Here is a 22960-nt window from a genome sequence, read left to right as displayed (position 1 = left end):
TCTAACGACGATGATATGTTTCGATGATTTATGTATATATATTCGCGAATAAATAAAAAAAAAAAAAAAAAAAAAAGGAGGATATTCCAGATAACTTTACTATATCTTATCCCTTTTTGTTTTTATCGTTTCGGACAAAAAATTTAAATTTTAGTTTCAGATAAAAATGAAAATGATTTCCAAAATGGTTATTTTGTTTTGAATAGCTTTTTTTTTTTATATATATATATATATACAGTTCAATAATTCTTGTAGAAAATACGACTTCCTTATAACAATTTATAATTTATTTTTGCTTTAGGGGATATTTTTATTTCGCCGAATTAATATTGAGCAATCGTGATATCAATATAATTGGGATTCGGTATTAACTATAGCATTATACGAAGAGAACGTTAGTGCGAATGGAGCAATTTTTTTAATGTAATCTCAGCGAAACACTGCTTGGTAAGAGAAGAGATCCAAAAACCAAAGTATAGAACACTGTGTTTAAATGATAATTACCTTTCTTGCTTTTTGTGTGTATATATAAATTTATTCATATTTATATTTTTTAGTCTATTTATTAATTTAGGAGAATTTCAGAGAATTTCAATTTTGAATATCTATAATATTATTTTTATTTTAAGAACTAGATATAATATTATTCTAGTATCTATCTTAACTGGAATTTAAGTGTCTATTGACAACATGCTATAAAAATATCATTTCATCTCTTAAGTTAAAGTTTCCTTTCATCTTAAGTTACATTAAGTGATGTTATATTAAGAAGGATTAAAATTAGATTGGTAAATCTCTTTCAGTGACAACATTTCTTTTTCGGTGACAATAAATCTATCTATCTATCTATCTCTTTTTGTTGAATAAATTTAATACGAAATTCGAAACAATGATAATAACAAAAAGAAATACTTTTTGCATTGAAGTTGGTTATAAAATAATTTTTCAAAGATTAAAAAAAATAAGATAATTATATTAAAGATTATTTCAACTCTGTAATGTACCTTTAAACAACCATCTCCTCTGTTTTTTGTTCTTCGAGACGAATTTAATATTCCATTCAGAGTCTTAAAAATTCATTCAAAGATTCCTTTTAAAGAAGCTTGCAAAATCCTCTCCACCCCGTTAAAAAATTTAAAAAAAATTAGTCCTTTATTCGCTAAAACGAATATTCGATATTCAAATGGACCAAAATCTTATTAATGCCGGTAGTAATATTAAGCTCTATTTGCATGGGAAGTTAGACAATCGAGTAATCTGGTCAGTTTCACTGTCAAACCTTTCTCTGTAAAATGTCGTTGGACTCTTGACTAAATTTATGGCTCGACAACATCATCTCAAATTAAGAAACTCAGTCTACAGCCTGTGGTCTCAACGATGTGTTTTCTAAGGAATATTGTAACAAAGTGTATATAATCTGGCGACAATCTGGATCAATAATATGCATACTATTTTATGCAAAAGGACAAGTTACAAAAAAAAAAAAAAAAAGAAAATATTTACAGACAATTTTATTAGAGAAACTTTTCTTTAATTAATATATAAATATTATGATGTAAGTATTTTTTGTAGCTATCCATGATACAATTCATCTTTGAAAAATTGAAACACACATGATAAGATTCATCTCATAAATTGACAATAATGAAATAACCTTATTTTTACACATTTCATTAAAATTTTAATAAAACTTCTATGAATCTTTTTTATTTGAAAAATTGTGTCTCAAAAAATTATGAAATAAATGTCAATTAAACGGCCACATGTAATCGTATTACCATTAATGAATGTACTAATGAAATCATCATGGATGACCCTTGTATCATATCATCAAGATGTCATTCAATTCTAAAAATGTACACTTTCGAGTTTCGAGCTAAATAGAGGAGAAATATTAATGCGATTCTCCATTGCTCCATCGTTGAAAAACTCTCTTCCACGAGCATCTCTTGGATGCTCGCCGCTAATGACGACAGCGTTATGGAAATCGTTTGTAGATCATTTAATAAAAAGAGTTTAGTTACGGGAGATATCGGAGAAATTTACTCAAACATCGAGAAAAGTATAATTTCGAGTGGAATGCGAGTATCAAAACGGCCGTAGGAAAGTTTACGATGTGATTTGCGCGAACAACTCTTTCAAAATTGCTGAAGTCAGCATGTAAAGGATGGTGGACGGTTGGAAGTAAACGCCCTCGCATTCCACTATAAACGATGCACCCTAAATGAAATTACCCGTTAGAAATTAGATCGTAGTCAAAAGGTCTCTTGCTGCGGCTATGTCCGACCGAAATTTCTACGCTTGAAATTAGTGCGCTAGGAGTATATGTACTGGCATTTAGTAAATATATTGGTATATACGCAACATTTCAGTGGCATTTGGTAAGAAACGTGGTAAGCGACGCAGTTTATTTTCGGCGTATTATACACACGTGTGTATGTGGTAAAACGAGAATGTGTAAATAAGATTTACATTGGGGGAGAGAGATTTATATAATATTAAAAGCAATATTTGCGATATTTCAAGAAAGCAATATATAACATCAAGATCAGCTATTAAATACGACGATGAGTTTTACGATACGTCACATTTTAGAGACAGGATTCAATGTATAGTACTGAAAATTTGTTATTAATCTATCTAGAAAATTGATAAACAACCGAAATAAAAACTTTATATTTTTGGTCTATCCTTTCTCTTCAAATTTTATATCGATCGTTTATCGAAGTCTTTCAGAATTTTATTCAAATTGACCAGTTTCAAAGAAATTCCTTTTTATTTCTACAATTACGTCGAACGGAGTTTAAGTCGATTCGAAAGAGCGGAAAAAGCACTTAGGCGGAACTAATACGATCGGCTTTGAGCTAGAATTTTCTAGGGATTTCTAGTAGCGCTACGATCTTCGAGCAAGAGACAGCCGTTGTTAGATACAGTGCCTCTTCCTATTCGTCGTTCTTCACCTGCTGGTCAACGACATGGAAACTTTCTTCGTGACAATTTGACGTATTCACCGGGGCTACTCGGCTTTTGTTGCCTTTTTAAGCGTGCAACACGAGACTCGCTAGTTGCGACTTCGCCGCGCTCGGCACGAACAACTCCAGACTTTCTTTGAAGCTACCCGGCCGAGTTGCTCTCAAGTGGAAATCCATTGTTTCTTTTTGCTACGCGCTCTAGTTTTTCGATTTAAGAGAGCTGTCAGTGCTTCTCTTTTTTCTTCTTCTTCCCTTCTCTTTTTTTTTTTTTTTTTTTTCTTTTCGGGGATAACTCTGGTTGACGACTGTTTGAGCTCGAGGAATGTGCGGTTGTGTTTATTTTTTGCATATTTTATATTGTCGCTTTCTATTGAAAATTTGAGATATTTTAAAAAAAAATATACAGACACACATATACAGGTTATATAAAAATATATAATGGTAAACAAAAAAAAAAAAAAAAAAGAAAGAAAATAATTTCTTTCAGAGTTCAGTTATGAGAGTTTTTTTTATTTAATTCTTATTAATTTTCACGTACGTATTTTATTCTATAAATTTACAAAGAAAATAATTCAAGAGTAGTAAAAATACAAATATTATATAATTATTACAAATAACTAATGCTAATTTGTTAATTAATTTCTTATTGTATCATTAATGTAATTAGATATTTGATCTAAAAAAAAAAATATATATATATATATATACTATTATTATTGAAAATTAATTGATGATGAAATTGAAGATATATTGCATTTTCTTTAACATGTATTTATACCATGTAATAATTATTGAAATTCTTTTTATGTTAAATATAAATATATAATTTATTTTTATTTTTATTTAAATGATATTCAATATTGAATATATATGTATATAGTGTAATAATTAAAATTATATTTTATTCTTATTGTGAAATATATTTTATGAAAAAAACTATTGTACTAATAAAATTATATTTTGTGGCAGAAATATTTAAATTACAGGAATTTAGAAAACTCAATTTGCATATTAATCGAAATAAATAAAAGCATTGGATAATTATTTAAATAAAGAATTATGTGATTAAAATGAATGGAAGTGTGATAAACGATTAAAATGAATATAAGTTCAAGTATATAAATTGACGAGTCGGATAAAAAAGATGATTATTTTGCCATTTAATAAAGCAAGAACGATAGGTTGAATGACACAGAAGGCGTGCGAAAATGACTGTGCAAAATTCAAAAGAGAAATTCGAAACCAAATGAAAGAATATAAAAGAGGTAGAGATAAAAGAAGAGGTTCAAATTTAATGCTAAAGCAAGGTTAATTATATGAGACAGAAATAAACTGCACGTATACAAACGATATCCGTCACGACAGATAGATTTTTATTCTTTGTAAATCTTCAAATTTTGAACAGAGATATTCCTTTTTTTATTTATTGTGAAATCATTATTTTTATTAATTTTTACGAAAAATTGGTAGATCAAATAATGAATTACAAATAATAAATTAATTAGAAATTGAAATATTTCTTTTGTATGTAATAATATTTTTTATATATAATTTCGATTCGATGTAAAGTGAATTTCTAAATATTTCTTCTGAAAAGAATTATATAATATTATTTGAAAGATGAAATGCAATTTCTTATTCTGAGTTATGTCAAGTATTTATAGTCCATTTGTAAGTCCAATAAAAATAAAATAAAAAATAAAAAAAAAAAATTTAAGGCATATATCGTAGCTAATCAAAATTTATTTTTTTTTCCAATTTTAAAATGCAATTACATCTATGATGAATTAAGAATATTTTACATTTTATCTGCAATTTCTATTATTTCTAATTTCCTATTTCTTTAAATAAAAAATATATCGTAGTTTTACATTTATTTAATATTATCAGGCGTTAAAATTCATTTTCATTCCATTCTATTCTAACTCGTGCACAAATTATTCAATCCTCTTTTAAATTAAAAAAATTTTGCTTTAATTAATCGATCTACATTAATTGGTAACGCCTAACTTGCAGTTAATTATAATGTTCAAGATGCAAAAGAGATGCCGAAGTAGTTTGAGTGGTCTGCTCGTTAAAGACAGAAGGTCGCAAATTGGCTTATCGTTTCCAATCGATCGAGATTTACGTTACGTGATGTTCCATATCAAGCCAACAATCGTTCCAAGCCCGTTTGAGATGCAAATCGTGATCAGCGACGTGCTTCTTCTACCACCCCATTCGATACGCCTCCTCACCACTTACACGCGTATAATGATGCTGAAGATTGATTAATCACTCGGTTATCGTTATTACGTTGTCGAGATTACGCTAGCTGAATTATCCTTATCGCAATTTTCTTGTACTAATGATATTTTCATTTCACATTTAGAACTACGAAATCAAGTCAAATTTCTTTGTTAAAAATTTTTTGCAAAATTTAAAAAATGCACAAATGCTTTTGGCAAAATCAATATTATTTTTTTATTCATAATTATATATATTTAATCTTTATATATATAGTATTTTGATTTTAGTCATTCACAATATATATATATATATATAATGTTAAAGGATTTTTTTCTAATGTTTCTAATGCATATGAAACAAGTGAATGTTACGTACCATTGATGTGGCTTAAAATAATAATTGTACAAATACGATACATAACACATTCATAAAAAAATATATTCTTCTGCCAACAAAAATAGAAATTTAATTTTAGTTTTAGAATTTTAATTTTCTGTAATTCTTTTTTTGTAATTAATTTTGTAACTAATCGTATTTGTTTCTTTATAACTTTGATATTATCTTCTTGTCCAGAATATATTTTGATGATGATAACGCAATCCTGGAGAACGAGATTTATCTACATGCATAATAGTTATTTAAAAAAAAAAAATTTTTAATGTATTAGATCGATGACGATGTAGATATATCCCTTCTATTTGATTGTATAAAGATAAAAAGGATGAGTTAATTGGATTGCTTGGAATAAGGCGAAAGTAATTAAAACTTGATTTTAAATCTTCTCTTGAATTCTCTCGAATTGAAAGAGTTGCTAAGATCTTATTACACATTCGAAGTATTTGAAATGAAACAATTGCATTTATTAATAGTATGTGAAATAAAGTAAATTATTTCATTTATATAACTAATTTATTTAATCGTTTATTAAATACGATCTTCGTTGAATATAATTATATTACATTATATCGTAAAATTTTTATTTAATAGAATTAACCGAAGAAATATAAAAGTAATATTCAAGAAGAATTTTTATTTTTATATAAGTTGTCGATGAAAAAAGATTAAGTTTGATCGGATTATTAGATCAAAATTAGAATCAAAATTAGATGTCGCATATAATAAGCGATGTATTTATCAATTAAATTATATAATAAGTAAGCATGATTCATCGTATTATATTCATTTTGGAAAGTCACTCATAATATTATAAAAAAATAATCATGTATCAAGTAATTTATATATTATATAATCAAAAGTGTTATGAAATTACATAGGATGTTCCAGTTTCTTAAATATCAAATGTATTTTAATATTTAACATTTATATAAATGTATGAGTAAAAATAAGGAAAAATCTAATATAATAAGATTTTATTATTTTCCTGATTACTTTTTAAAAATAAAAATAAATGGAAATATGTGAAAAAAATATTGATAATGATAAGGAATAGATTGCATATAATTATGCAAATCCAAGATAGAATTTATATTAAAGTTTATTTTTTTAAAACGTTTATTTTTATGTTTTATAGATTTTTTTATATTTAAGTTTTTCATCAAATGTAAAAATATCTGCATACTAATAATAATACTAATAATAATACTAATAATAATTTAAGTTTTGTCAAGTTAAACTTAAATTTTTTTGACAAAACTTAAATTTTAACGTCGAAATTATAGTAAATGATCTTAAATCGATCCATATCAATTATTTTATATTAAAGAGTATCCTTTAACTTTCTTTTTTGGATACTTATAGTCGAACATTCTATATCCAACAATGTTTTCAAACTAACCTCAACATTCACGTTCCAATCACGTGCAGCCATATTGAAATAGCATTTGTGCTCGTGCATCGACTGTTAGTGTGAATCGAATGAATTTTCTTCCTATATGCATCGCATACAACACATTTGATTCGGATAGACAATGGTATTTTCTCATTTGCAACTATTTAACCAATGGAACTAGATCTAATTACTATCACGATAGCTGCTAGTTCCATTTTAGTCGGTTGGTTCGAACCACAATTTGCGGTTCATCTTTTTCGTCTCAACATGGCTGATGCATTTGTAACATTCATTGATCTCGAAAATTCTATAATATAATGAAGAGTTGCTTTTCAATCCGATTTCGAATTTACAGCGATGTTACTCGTTTAATGGCAAATTTGATCGTTACACGATTCGAGTAATGTGCATGGCTTTGCGCGTACAAGCAATTTTACTTGTGATCTCTCGCAATAATATATGTATGTAATATATAATTATTTTTCTATTCGAATAGAAACTTTGTGTTGAAATCTGTATATTTATAATAATTATAAAATATTATAAAAAATCTGAAATTGAGTTGATTTGATACCTTCAATCACGAATTCGATTTAGAAACGATCAACGTACGATCGTGAAATCATTCGGATCCTAAAGAGAATTAAAATATCTTTTAACGTATACGCCTTTGGAGATTCACGATGTATTACTTTAAACTCCAATAGTTAGAATGGCCGTGGCGAGATTGTATATTAAGCCAGACCAGCATGTATGCAAAGGCGATTCGATTAACTTAATTACAGGAATCACGAAATCTGTTAGTCGAGTCGAGACTCGGGTCTATTCATGGCAGCTCGAGCAAGCGGGACCTTTGGACATGGTCGATGGAACACGTGGTGTAAAATTCGTTGGCTTTCCAATGGCGAGATTTGGAGGAGAGTGCAGGACCAACGGAAGCTGCCGGTGGTTACCCAGCAAAGCCTCCAATCGATACAGCTTCCCTTTACGTTCTACTCCCCTTCGTTTGGGTGTGGTGGTGGTGCTGCTGTCGGGCTACCTGTTAGATATGCTACATGTGTGTGTGTACATTCGATGATTGCTCCTCTTTCGTTTGGCCTTCTTACGTCCGGGTATTAATTTCTTGGATATGAATTTTCTAGCTTCAATTTTGCACTCTAAGCGAAATTGGTTGTTGAATCAACCGTGCAAGATTGGTCTTCCTATGTTAAGGCCATAAATTTTGGGATCTTCTTGGCTTTCCCTATGTTTGCCTATATTTGGGTCCTAAATTTTAGACTTCTCTGGCTTCTTTTTTTGCGGCTTATCTTATCTTACGTGCACTGGTAGCTGAATCAACCGTTCAAAGGTTAGCCTTCCTATTTTAGCTATACAGCCTTAGATTTTAGGATATGGTTCTTTAGAATTTTTCATATGTCCTAATCTGAGAAATTAATCGTAGAATAAAATATATTAAGTTCAGCCTTCTCATGTTTAGGACCTCTAGCTTAAATTTTTTTGTATTGTAGTTTTTCTATGTATGCTCCGATAGCTTATTAGATCGTGCAAAAATTGGTCTTTTTATCTTTGCGCTATAAATCTCAGAAAATAGATCCTTTAACTTTTTTCTTGCGCCTTTTTATTCCATTTTATGTGCGCTTTAAGGGAAATTGAGAGAATTGGATGAGGCGTTTGTTCTTTCTATGCCTAGGTCTTGAATTTCAGGATCTAAAAGATTTATGAGTTTATTTTCTAGAACGGTTAAGCAAAAAATATAGTCGCACAATTGTTACTTGATATTACATTATATTGGCTAATTGCAAATATATCCTTTAAAATATTATCCACATGAAATTAACTTAGGATAAAATAGTACAGATTCGCAAATCTCATGACATTTGATTTTTAACATTTAAAACCAACATTTTGCGTGGCTGATTGTTCTGAATCCCTCGTGTATTACAAATCTATCCAATATTGCAGTTCTATCGCGTATATTCGTTCTTCCCCTGCATCAGTTATATCGGCTATGCAACCAGCCAGCCGCATTCAGCGGAATTTCCACTCGAACCGTGCAAAAGCGTAATATAAAAAATTCAATGGTATATATTCTTATATACATATGTTCAGTTTTATATATATATATATATAATATAAAAATTTAAAGGGCGATGTTTTAATTCAAAATAAGACAAAAATCAAGAATAAAGAAATTATTACCTGAAATATCTTCTCGCTTTCAAGGATATTTTCGTCTATTTTATAAATCGTTAATAAAAAAGATTTTTGTTATTCTTGATAGCCATTCTTTTATTTTGGCTTTTTTTTCTTTTAAATACCTACAGCCGAACTCTCTGTACATGTATATATTTCAATTCCGCTCCATCACGTTCGATTTCTGTGATCTCAACATGACAAGGACCGATCGCATTTCACGCTTGTTCCCCGAACAGAATATTTCCGGAATAAATAAATGCATGCTAGCCTGCTTGTTAATTACTTTTCGAAGGGCAAAGCATGCTGCAACACAGTTTTTCAATGGTGAATCAATCGCGCGGAATGAATTGCATTTGACGCGACAATCCAACGAAAGATATGGCTTTACAAAGGCATGGACGCATATTTAACGGGCAAATGACGAAATATCGATGCATCAGCGAAAATCGATAGATAGATAGGAGGGGATCCATTCGATTATCGATGCATACTACAATATTGGTAATCGCGGTGCAATAACGGTCCTCTAGATCTAATTTTCTCCTTAATCGATCCGGAGTAGCGTTGCGTGGATTTTGGGGAGTCCGGGAATTTGCAACGAGATGAACTTTGTTTTGTGAATATTCGATCGATATGATGGAAGTTTTTATTCAATATTTATCTGAAATATTTTTTGTTGTTATCAAAAACAAATCAAATTCTCAACAAATGACAAAATTACACGACTTACTTTGTAATAATTGTATTCCTGAAATATTCTATTAAGAAAATGACAAAAGAATATTTAATGTTGCAAAAAAAGCAATCCTAAAAGGTAAGTATGTAAACGGTAAGTATCCGTAGAATTAAGAAAACTGGAAAAAAAAAAACAGAAAAATGTTCTTAATAAATGGCAGCTACAATAGGTAAGTATAATAAAAAGGTAAGTATTTTACAAGTAAGTATAATAAAATTTGAACGAAAATTTTGCATACCACTTCTTTATATGTCATATTCTTCTGATATAAAATCACAAAATTCTAATTGCATATCCAAAAATTTTATGACTTACATAAAATTTTAAGAAGAATTTCATGTGCCATCTCTTCTCAAGTTATATTCTCCTAGTACAAAATTGAAATTTTTATCAAAAAAAATTTGTGTTCAAATATACATAAAATACATAACAAACATGTAAAAATGTATATAAGGTATTGAAAATTTTTTTTTGTTTGAAAATCTTTGAAAAAACTCCTTTTAGTCTGGTCTATTTAAGATACGATTATCAAAGATATTTCTAAATATTATTAGTACATTTTGTTCGTCGCGTTTTCGAAATGAAATATATTTTTCTTGTTATTTTTCTTTTGTTTTTTCCTCTTCATTTCCTAAAAAGATAGAATTCATTAGAATAAAAATAAGTATTAATACTTAAAGTAATAAAAATATGTATAATTTTTAACAGACCTCAGGAAATTATTACATTTATTTATTAACGACCAATTTTGGTTGAAAATCGCTACAAATAAAAATATAACAAATATTAAAAGACAAATATATTTTTATTACTTTAGTTCAATATATTATGCCATATTATAGCAACTAATACTTACAAAATATTTATTGTTAGAATAGAAAATAAAGAAGAATGTTTTGTATTATAAATCCTAATTATTTACTTTTTTTTCCATATTTTCAATTAAATTAATTCAAAAATTAAAATTATATTAATAACATTTTTTAAAACCTGAAAATATTTAAAATCTAGAACAATTTTTTTAATTTTTAGTTGTTTTCTTTACAGTTTTTGTATTAAATATGATCTATATAAATTACTCCATTCCACTGTTTTAATTTTTAATATATTGACATATAACAATATTTTCTCAATATAAAGCCTGTTTTTAAAGTAAGAATAAACGAATAACTATAAGAATGTATACGATTTATTTATAATAAAAAAAATAACCTAAAACACAATGTATTATTTATATGATGAAATATTTACTTACATATGTATAACATGTATATTCTTCAAATACAATTTCTTCAGAAAAATATTTTTCTTTATTATTCTCCTTTATATTATTAAATATTCTTATTTAAATAAATAATTTATAAATTATACTCTATTTTTTTACGTTCTTTCCTTGATTCTATAAATTTTGAATGGAATCCATTTTATCGATAAGTTAAACGAAAATTTAAACATTTTCTAGGATCAACGCCATCTCGCGTTTGGATCACCGAAGCTCCGACTTGTTATTAGCATAGCAGAATGTGCAAGGAGGTATGCGAATTCGCGTGACGTCACAGACAAGGAACGCAACACTGTGCGAGAAAGACAGAGAGAATTTTCCACCATTACAATGACGCTACATGGAAAATTCATTAATTTCTTATTTTCTACCAAAAATTTCGATACTTTTGAGCTTGCATCTTGAAGTTAGAACTTCAAACAAACTTCTCATAACAATTTTAATGCAAAATTCTTTTTAAATAATTATTTATTAACGATTAATTCGTCATACTTTCTATTGCATCGAAGACGCCATATTGAAAATTCATTAATTACTCGTTTCCTACTAAAAATTTCGACACTTTTAAGCTTGTATCTTGAAGCTAGAACTTCAGACAAGCTTCTCGTAACAATTTTAATATAAAACTTTTTTTAATTAATTATTTATTAACGATTATTATACAGAATATCTCAGTTGTAAACCTTCGCTCGATAATCGAGTAATAAACAATTAGTTTATTTATTTAAATAATAGTAAAATTATGCATAAAATTTATATGTGAAGCTTGTCTGAAGTTCTAGCTTCAAGATACAAGCTTAAAAGTGTCGAAATTTTTAGTAGGAAACGAGTAATTAATGAATTTTCAATATGGCGTCATTGATGTATTAGAACATACGTCGCATTAATCGTTAATAAATAATTAATTAAGAAGAATTTTGCATTAAAATTGTTATAGGAAACTTGCCTGAAGTTCTAGCTTTAAAATAAGATCTCAAAAGTGCAGAAATTTTAATTAGAAAATGAATAATTAATGAATTTTCAATATGGCGTTCTTGGATTGGCGGGAAATTCTCTCTGTCTTTCTCGCACAATGTTGCGTTCCTTGTCTGTGACGTCACGCGAATTCGCATACCTCCTTGCACATTCTGCTATGCTAATAACAAGTCGGAGCTTCGGTGATCCAAACGCGAGATGGCGTTGATCCTTGACAATATTTTTTCTGTTCAACGCAAAAATATATTCCCTTTATAATTGCAGAATAGATGTGAAGAACGATCTTTGTCAATTGACAAAAAAAAAAAAAAACGAAAATATTTTAAAATCTGTAATTTTTTTTAATAAATTTAAATTTTACTAAACGAAATAGTCGTTATACATTATATTACATAATTATAATATTTATAATTATATTGCAGAATAATTATATCAAATTAAATCGTAAAATTTTGATATATCTTGATTAAAACAAGAATCGTTTTTATTATGATGTTTTCTTCATATTATAGGATAGAAAATAAATATAACAGCAATTCTATAATATTTGAATGCTTGCTAACAAAAATAATCTGTGTGTTTAGAAGCAAAAAACTTGTCTTGGAAAAATTAAAAGAAAAGAATTTCTCAGAAAAAAGGGAAGAAAAAGTGAAAAATACACAAATATAAAATATATATAAAATATATTGTACCATATAGAAATATACAATATGCAAGAATATAAAAATATTACGAAATCTATTACTATTAATAGATATTTTCCAATAGTTCAATATAAAATTAATATTATAAATATATATAAACATTTTAATTATTCTTTAAATTTAACATCATGTCAATCTGAAGATTTAAAATATGAAATTTTAGAATGTAACAAAATATACAACAAAAAATATAACATTTAAAATCTGTTATTGCTTTATTTTTCTTTGGGTTTCTTCTTCTTTTTTTTTTTCTTTTTCTTTTTCTTCTTTTTTCCCCATTCTTTTTCTTATTCTTCTTAATCCTCTTCTGTCTTTTCCTCTTCTCTTCATGTCTATTTCTTATTTTTATGATCCTTTCATATCTTTTATACTTTCTCAAAATTTGCTCTGCTTTGCTGCCTTTCACATAAAATAATATATAAATTATTTATAAAGACAAAATATATAAAAAATACATAAAATATGCGACACGTAAAAATATATTATATATCTCAAAATATTATAAAAATAAAAAGTGAAGAAATTAATCTTATCATAAGACCAATATTTCTTTAAGAAATTCTCTCAAAAATTAATTCTATGCTAATCTTTACCAATCTATAAATAACATACAAAACAGGTTATTCCCTAATTTATTATAAATACAGAGAAGCAATGTACCTGCACATTGGTTCAAGCGGCGCGATGAAAAATTTCAATTTTCGCCAAACTATCTCCAATATACAACGGATCATCCTGGCAGCCGTTCTATTTTTCAAGGGATTTTTCACTTTCGAGGGCTTCCGTTGATCGCCATGTTTCAGGATGCACGGGACGTATAGCTTCCGTGCCTGTGTTATAAATTGATTGACGCGTCTGTCAAATGCAATGACAATGGGTATAACGTGATCAGCAGTGTGTCGATCGATGTGAATAATTGTGATGCTATTACAAATCGAATGATCATTTTGATTCAACTGTTAATTAGCGATGCCTGTGGCTAACATTCATATATCTTGCATAATGCGTGATGTATGGATCCTCATTAATGAACTCATTGTATTAAGTTGTTCCAAGTGAATTGTCGTTTTCTTTCTTACTTCAATTATCTGTAACAATACCAAGTTTAACTATATTACATTAAATTTAATTTTCTTATATATCTATTTTTATAACAATTTACTATTTTTATACAATTCTATTGTATGAAATTAGATTTTAAACAAAATTTGAATCATGTTTAATCATCTGATATAATTTTAATTTAATTAGATAGATTGTTTTGTACTATTTTCTTAAATAACATAAATTATATTTTATATGATTATATGAAACTAACAATATATCTAAATAATAAATTTTCTTTGAATTATTTTATACATTCAGTAAAATTAAAAGATTCTTTAAAAATTAATTTAAGTTAATATATATTCAAAAGAAAATAAAATGCGGAAAATGATAATTCGGTTCTAAGCACATAAATGTGTCAATTATATCAGAGATATTTTAATTAAATTAAAAATATAAAAAAGAATTTCAAAGCAATTGTTTCTAAAGATAGTACAAAATATGGATGCAAGATTTTTTTGCAATCTTTAACTTTGAATCATAAACTTAATTTAGATCATCTTTGTTTAATGATAATTATATTAGGTGATTAAATGCATGCCTATAAAAAATGTGATATATTATTCTCATTTAGAAAATGGAACTAATTTTATCAGATTATCTTCAATTGATCAATGTCGTAATAAGATTAATTTTAACATGATTACATTTATCTTCTCTACCTTAATTTTTTACTTTCTAAAAGTTTTTTCATTAAAGAGATTAAAAGATTACAGGTTGTATAACAAAGTATAATTTGTAGTCTTTTGTGACTGATTGTGAAGTTTATACTTTTGTATGATAATTCTGATCCATAAATAAAAATACAAATGTCTAAAATTTTCATCTTTTCTACTAATATTATTTATTTTAATCTTTCTTATTAAAATTTTAAATATTAAAGCTTTATATCTTATAAAAATATTAAAATTTTCTATTTTTCCTACTAGAATTTTTTTTATTTTATATTCAACATTTTATTATATTAAAAATCTTTTCAGATATAAAAATACCATCACAAGAATTTAAACGCTTTTTCAATCTATTCCTACAAGAAATTGCATTGCAATTTCCTTTCAAATATCTACAGAAAACACGACCAGTGTTTTCACAGTGCTTCACGAATTCGTTTACACGATCAAATTTATATTCTCCTCGAACGAGAGAAACTTTCATGATGTCAAAATATTCATATCCATTAAAACTGGAATCTTTCGCTCGCATGAAGTTATCCAAGTGCATTAACTTTTTATAAAGATTCAACGTTCCAAACAATATCACAGCCTCACGATCAATTTTTAAAATTTGATTATTCTTTCATGCAATGAAACTGATCGAGAGAGCCCACTATTTTTTCAGACCTCTTACACGTTTGCACTTCGATCTTACCATCGTGAAGAATTAATATCACGAGTCGAGAACTCGTTTTTAATGAACTGGATGTCCTCGAAATATTTCACGTTATGGCCAGGTAATGAACGACTTTTAAAAAATGTGACCAACTCATTGAATTTTTTAATGAATTCTTTTATCGATTGTAATTGCCTGTAATTTTACTATTGAAAGTTAAATGTTATCGTGGACACAGGATCTATCTAGGATTTCACGCAATTTGATCTAAAACTGTAGAGGATAAAGGAAAATTTTGTTAAAATGTAAAATTTAATTTTATGAGAATTTTAATGTAATAATTTTAAATATAAAAATTTTAAATATAATACCTTTAAATCTTCTTTAAAAGATGCGACAATTTATTATATTTTTAATGGATTCTTTTATTGATTGTAATTATCAGGATACTTGAAATGTTCATTTATAGATATACATTATGGATACACTTCATATAATTTAATCAAATTCTGAAATTAGAAACGTAGAAGAGGATAAAGAAAAATTTTAACAAAATGTAAAATATTCTAAGATATTTTATAAAAATATAACTTGCTTTAGGCTAATATCTTTAAATCAGTAGAACATAGAAAAAACTTATTAAAATTTAATTTTATAATTTCGATTTTTGAAGCATTACAAAATTACATTATGATAGTTCAAACATTTCTTCAAATTATTCTAAATAAAACAAAAATATTCTAAAATATTCTAAATGAAGTTTTATGAAAATTAAAAAACATGTTTTTAATTGCATAATATAGTAAATATATAAAACTAAAATATCAAATATAACAAAGAATGAATCTATATCTAAATTACAAGTAAAAAAAAAAAAAAAAATACCTACATTATTCATCCATCTATAAATTTATATATTTCAAAAGAAAATCTTTGATGGTTACGTGTTTCTTTTTTGAATATCAAAGTGCTCTTCTCGACTGTTCCGTTTCTTTTTTCCTAGAATTCTCGTTATGCATCGAGGATCTTGATGTATATGCGACTTAATTGAACTGACACGTGGAATGCGAGCAAATACATATATCACCCGCATAAAGTGAATCTTGGATCATTTTGAAGCATTGCATTGCCTGACACCCATGTATAACATGCAATTTCAAATATGATGGAGTGCTTATGATGCAGTTAAATGCAAAATGGATACTCTTAAAAATGATACTTATTTTTTGCACATTTTTCTCCTTTTTCAGCATTCATATTTAAATATTTCAAATAATAAAAAAATATACAGCTGCTTCCTTTGTACTTGCAGTTTTCATTGCAATTTTACAATAGGTAATTTCTTTTTATCAACAACATCTGTATTCTAAGAATATAAAAAATTTTTTTCAATTTTTATTACTCTACTACATTCATAAAAAAAAAAAAAAAAAGAAAAAAGAAAACAAACTTACCTTCGAACTTACCTCAGGTTCCTGAAATAAATCATTGCTCCTGTAGAGCAGTAGAAGAAACTTGGATTTCTAAAAGAAAATGTTCTTGGTCGCTATTTATTTATTGTCAAATTTCAGAACTTCTGCCTTACAGAACCCTGTCTCTATTGTACAACACGACCACCTCCTCATTGACAAGTCTCCTGAAAAAAAAAAAAATGAAGAGATTAGAGCAAGAAATAGAAAATAAATAAATGAAAAAAAAAAAAAAAAAAAATCCTAATTTTAGCGCCAAAAAATATATTTTCAAAAATCGAACGATTCGTTATAATAATATAATAATGATGATAATTCATATTCGAAATTGCAATCAATACGATAAAATCGAAATATAATAATATCAATTTATCTCTTAGATAAAATAATAAAAATTTTCGTTCATACGATTTATCGTCATAACGGGTTTAAATATTAAATTACAAAAGACCAAAATTTTCAAAATTCCAAAATCCCAAAAAATAATAATCGAATACTTTTAACAGCCACCCATAATAAATCGAAAAGGCAACAACCAACCAACCAAACAAACAAATTCATATATTCGAAACTATCTTTCCCCGAGAATCCCTCTCTCCTTTCATCCCTTTTCGAATTACAAATGCATCGAGGCAAGGTTCAAGGGAATCGAGCTTCATTTCCGCGTCACGCATCAAAGTGCAGAGAAATTCACACTTTGCCGAGCCGTCCTTACGACTCGAGCGAGCGAGAGAGATAGATAGATAGAGCGAGAGCGAGCGAGCGAGAGAGATAGATAGAGCGAGAGCGAGCGAGCGAGGAGAGATACGAGAGCGAGCAAGCGAGCGAGCGAGCGAGCGAGATAGATAGAGCGAGCGAACGACAGAGATAGATAGAGCGAGCGAGAAAGGGAGAAGAGAGAGTGGAGTCGGCAGCCTGAGCAGGGCACACACTGCGCCGCGATATCCTCGTTAAATCTTATCCCGAGAGACGGTGGACCCGCGGCGGTGCTCGTTATCAAAGGGATCCCCCTATGTTTTAACAATATACTTGCGAGACGGTGTACATACTTTGCCGTGAACAGGTCTGGCTTCCGCGTGAACAGTTGTGCGCACTTCCGTGTCTGGCCGAGGGTGGTTTCTCATATTTTTCTCGCGCTTCTTTTCGCGATGCAGCAACCTCGAAGCAAGAGGGAAAATTGTCATTAAAAGGGGGGGGGGAGGGGGCAGAGGCGAGCCAGAGGCTTTCTGTCACAGTTCAGGAAATAGTTTTCTAATTAATTCTCTTTTCCAGACAGATTTTCGTCTTTTTTAATCATTTTCCAGATCTTCTTTTGTGCGATTTTTTTTTTTTTTTTTTTGGTTGGGATTCTTTACGAGTTGTTTTCAATTCTTCGATAAAATTAACAATAATCGTTTACACCAGTGTTTCGTTATTTTTTTTTTCAATTACTAACTTTTTGGAATATTCGAGTTAATCTATAATTTAAATATATATAAAATAAGGAAAAGTAGTTCGTGTCGATATTTTTAATTTTTTTGTTGAGTTTTCTAGTTTCTTACAATATTTCTCAACCCCTCAATTTTCATCATCGGCGAGCTAGTAAGAGGATAATCTCGATAATGCTCGTGAGATGTAATAAAATACGAGTAAGTAATTACGAGGATAGTTAAATTTTGAAAATTGTCAACTAAAAATAACGGATCATCTTGATTTTAAATTATCGTTGAAAGAAAAATCCAACCGGATTAAACAAGCCTTGTAAATTCATAAAACAAGATGGAATCGAGAATTTATTTCTTCCAAGTGCACGATGCACAGAGCCCCAATTTTGTATTTATCTTAATTTTACTTTCTTGAAAAAGATCAAAAATTATTATATTCTCGAAGTAAGAATATATTTGATCACGTTGCAAGTTAATTACACAGTAGACTTTTTTCGAAAAAATCTATCCTCTTTCCATTCACGTAAAAACTTGAATTAAACAGGAAAAACTAGAATCCCATATTCTTGATAATTACAAGGTAGCCAATGCATGCCGTATAATATTTTATAGATCGAGTTAGAATGATTAAATTACAGAGGAGTATGATAAAATAAATATTTCGATAAATACGATTACGATTAATTTCACATTTCGTATTATAATTTTCTCACGTATTATAATTTCTGATCAGTAATTTGTACGAGCTTGAAACAAAATTACTCAATCATTTTCTTTAATAATAAATATTGTAAGAACGTTGTATTATAATTTTCTGCTATACAATTTTTGCATGTAATTCAAAATTATCATTCTTCGAATCGAGAATCTTTCATTTCTAATATTTAAATAATTTACTTTCCCAAATATAATATTAAAATCATTAGAATTAGATTTTATTATTCCGATTTTAATTATTAATTCCCTCGTGAAAAATCACTGCTACATACTTAAAAAGAAGATACTATTATCACATTTTCCAAAATTTACAAAAAAAAAAAAAAAAAAAAAAAAAGAAAGAAATCAGTAAATATCCATTAACAAATATCACATTGTTGCCGTAATCAGACAATAGAAGAGTTGTTCGAGCAAAATTAATTCGCATTACGCGTTTCTCAAAGTGTTCAACAACTGTCCCCAAACGTCGCCGGTGTGTCAGACATGAAAGCGAAGCGCGCTTTAATTAATGCACCGAGTAGGCAAGCCCCAAGTTTCCGTTTCCTTGAATTCAAAGCAGCCATCTGGGCATAGGCAGAGTCCCTGTTCCACTACCGAAAACGCGGCCCATGTGACGGTCAAAGCGACCAACTTCCGCTCTATCCATCATTACCTCTCGCTATTTCCCAATTTTCCACGTGGACGATCTTCCTTTTATCTTGGACAAATATATATTTCTCTATTTAAGCGAATATATTCGAATATTTGTAGTTTTCCGAGAAATTGTGCAACGTAGGATAATTGGATTTGATCGAGATTTTAAAATTATATCGTTTAGTTAATTATATAGTTGTATAGTCATGGAAATTTTATGCGAAGATGAGAACACAAAATTTTAACACGTATTATTATTAATCAAAAAATTGGAATTATTTTTCTAATTACATTAGAATCTCGTATTAAAATTAAAAAAAAAAAAGAAAAAATCAAAAATAAAAATTACGTGAAATATCCTATAAAAAGAATCCGATCAATAATTCTTCGCACATTTGTCCGAGAAATGCAATGCCTCGAATCGAGGAAGATATCTCCAAATAAAAAGAAGAAAGAAAGGAAAAAAAATAATGAGACATAAATTCAAGTTTATTTAAGCTCGAATAAGCAAGAATATTTCACTGTATCTTGTAGATGGTTCGTTAGCTGTCTTTGTATTATACGTAATATATCATGTATCAACCGCTATAAGTGACTGCTCAATCTCCTTTATTACCGCAACTGAAAAATCCAACGAAACCCATCGTGGCGATGTGTGTCGAACCGTATAAACCGCAAGAGTTAAATCTGATTAAAATGGATCGCTTGCGTGCGTTTCGCCATTAAAAACCTATTTTCCATGCTCGACTAAAAATACGTGACGACAATAACAAGTCGTCTCTGCAACGAAATTGTACAATAACTTTGTCGGTGGACCGAGCACTTTCCACGAACGATATTTTCGAAAATAATGAAAACTTATTTCACACGAGATAATTTAATTAACGATGCCGTGTAATTTTCATTTTCATTTGGAATTTTTTTAACGCGAAGTTCGATGAAAATTATCATTTGTGCTTGTTGTATTTTGTTTAAAAGTAACGAGTGTTTTGTTCATTCCTTTTTTTCTTTTTTTCTTTTTTTGCAAGATTGGTATTTAGGTTGTATTTTATTGGTATTTAATAGAATATGATTTCATTTTACTTTACAATATAACATAACCTCGCTTAAAAAATAAAACTTGTAGATTTTCATTCGTTTCATCATATTACGTTTATTATGCAACAAGAGAGAACTTACTAACTTATAAAATTTCTTTAATAGTATTATTTTGATTGTGTAAGAGTACGCACCGTTTGTCCTTCGATCGATTAATCTAAAAAAAGAAAAAAATAAAACTCGTGGGTCTTCGTTCGTTTCATTGCGAAACGTGTTACAAGATTATACAAGAAAATTCACTAGTCTAGTCTAGTCTAGTCTAGTAACTTGAACAGTAGTCTAGTAACTGATCTAACCTAAAATATAAGACTCGTACATCTTTATTCGTTTCATTACGAAACTTGTCACTAGCATGCAATAAAATTAATAAATTATTAACTCGTAATTATACTAAGATTTTTTAAAATTAATAATTATTCATAGATGATTATCGTATAATTAATTCAATCGTAAAATAGAGACAAATATTATTTGTTCGTATAAATGTATAATTCCACTGAAAAATGTCAACAATTATTCAAAAATACGAAACAACTCGTATTATATTTTTTTTCCACCGGTTACCACCTTCCTCTATGGTTGGACGGTACATCAATGTTCATTTCACGCCATCATCATCGCTCTCTTTATTTTCTCATTCGCGATATTTAAAAAAATACGCAACACTGCACGTTACGAAAAATTTGCCGCAATATGCATATCTCGACGTGTCGTTTCATATGATGTCACTGTCCTCCCTCGAAAATACAACATTTTACGACTTCTCTCTCTGCCAGAACTGGAAAGAACGGATATATCTGTTGCATTGGAACTGACAGTCTCTTTCCATAGGTTGTCGTTGCCTTTGAACGAGGCTGGCATATAAATGCATCGTTGCCCGTGACGAGAAGGTTTCCAAGCGATAAAAGCGTAAACGCACGGGTATATCGACGACAGCTACATTCACGCGATTCGATCGTGCCAATCGTTTCGCTCGTGTCTGGCCTTCTTCTTATTCCTTATCTCCTTTCCTTCATCTCTACTAACTCGGGCCAAATGTTTGGACTTTTCAACTTTAACCATATATACACCTTATCTTTTCGCAAGATATTTTCACAAGAATGTAGATATGATTGTTTCGTGGGGGAGGAAATAAAATTTGTGCGTTTCGTGTCAATTTTTCTTGCGGGAGAGAGGAGGGGGGAATTAGGAAAAATTAGAATTTTTTTCTGTTAATAAAATGTGAAAAGGGAATGACAAAAATGGCGTGTTTTTTCAACTTCAATGTGATTATGATTAATCACGATTTTAAATGTAAATATTCGTGTAGATCCAAATTAACATTTTTAACAGGTTGTATATATTATGTATTATATGCCAACGTTAATCTAACGATGTGTACGTAAAAAGAGAAAGAAGACAATAATTTAATGCATTTTCGTACGTATAATTAAACGATAAAAAAGAGAAAGAACGTAATGTTGTAATAAAATATTTAAATGAAATGTAAATATTTGTATTTTTACATTGCTCAGCAAAAGTTCCAGCAGTTTATGGTGCTATTTGATTTCGAGGAACTGGCCAGGACGTATAATTTCTTCCATCAAAATGAAAATTGCGAAGAGCCAAGTCTGGCATCGCGTTTAATCAGATCGAATAAAGGGAAGCCAGACTCTCGCTACAATTTCAAAGGGATTCGTGGAAAGTTCGGAAAATACGCAAGAGGCGGGAGGTCTTGCGGAAACGAAAAGTGAAAAGTTTTGCGAAAAGTTTGGGAATAAAACCGAAGATCGATCCATGGTCGATGAAAAGACAGTTCGATTGTTTCAATTTGGGAAGATTGTCCGCATCGTTCCACGCAACCACGGTTGCCAACGTACGACGGAGTTAAAACTTCCCAATCTATCTTAAAATAAAACTAGGGAAGCGGAAGATGGAACGTTTCACAAAATGAATTTTTTCTGATTTTCATTATTTTTTTAGAATATTTGAAATATTCAAACATTTTTTACATTTCGATCTCATGAAATTTTATCTCAATTTGGGGACAAAAAGTAATGATAATTTATGAAAATTTTTATATTTGAATGGAAAGATAATTGAAATGAGAAAGATCGATTAAAAAAAAAAAAAAAAGAAAAACTTAATCATATCTTTTTCTTTTTTTTTAATAGTATTGTAAAAAATAAAATATATTTTCTAATGCAATTTATAAAATTTATTAGATTTATAACTATTTTTTTTTTTTTCTTCTTTCAACGATCAAAGAGGTGTATTCGTGTATCTATAGATGAAAGCGTACATTTGTCGAGAAGCGGGCG

At 28.7% G+C, this 22960-nt stretch overlaps 3 long non-coding RNA genes across 7 annotated transcripts in view; all 3 read right to left on the bottom strand.

Annotated features, from left to right (window-relative positions):
* Positions 1-6091: 6091 nt before the first annotated feature.
* Positions 6092-9045, bottom strand: LOC105737377 (uncharacterized). The gene is made up of 2 exons (XR_015293931.1): positions 8773-9045; positions 6092-8697 (listed from the first exon to the last, which is right to left on the bottom strand). It is a non-coding gene; the product is annotated as an uncharacterized LOC105737377 (long non-coding RNA).
* A 371-nt stretch (positions 9046-9416) lies between these two features.
* Positions 9417-11063, bottom strand: LOC116415606 (uncharacterized). Its single transcript, XR_015293929.1, has 6 exons — positions 10779-11063; positions 10633-10684; positions 10480-10553; positions 10161-10289; positions 9917-10040; positions 9417-9847 (listed from the first exon to the last, which is right to left on the bottom strand). It is a non-coding gene; the product is annotated as an uncharacterized LOC116415606 (long non-coding RNA).
* Positions 11064-12845: 1782 nt separating this feature from the next.
* LOC105737375 (uncharacterized) overlaps positions 12846-22960 on the bottom strand; it is a 94285-nt gene continuing 84170 nt past the window's right edge. For 3 of the 5 annotated variants that reach the window (XR_015293905.1, XR_015293906.1, XR_004226231.2), the window contains exons 2-7: positions 16774-16955; positions 16209-16685; positions 15691-15828; positions 15359-15592; positions 13544-13971; positions 12846-13282 (exon numbers count right to left, since the gene is read on the bottom strand). This is a non-coding gene — a long non-coding RNA (uncharacterized LOC105737375). Of the gene's footprint in view, positions 13283-13543; positions 13972-15358; positions 15593-15690; positions 15829-16208; positions 16686-16773; positions 16956-17837; positions 17932-22960 lie in introns of those variants that run through there. The other 2 variants (XR_004226229.2, XR_015293908.1) reach the window with 2 other exon arrangements.

This window comes from Apis florea, unplaced genomic scaffold (assembly GCF_048593485.1).
Source record: "Apis florea isolate Af1SG1 unplaced genomic scaffold, ASM4859348v1 contig_1914_pilon, whole genome shotgun sequence".
Lineage (NCBI taxonomy): Eukaryota > Metazoa > Arthropoda > Insecta > Hymenoptera > Apidae > Apis > Apis florea.
Note: the sequence above shows the minus strand (reverse complement) of the source record. Positions and strands in the feature narration are given on the sequence as shown.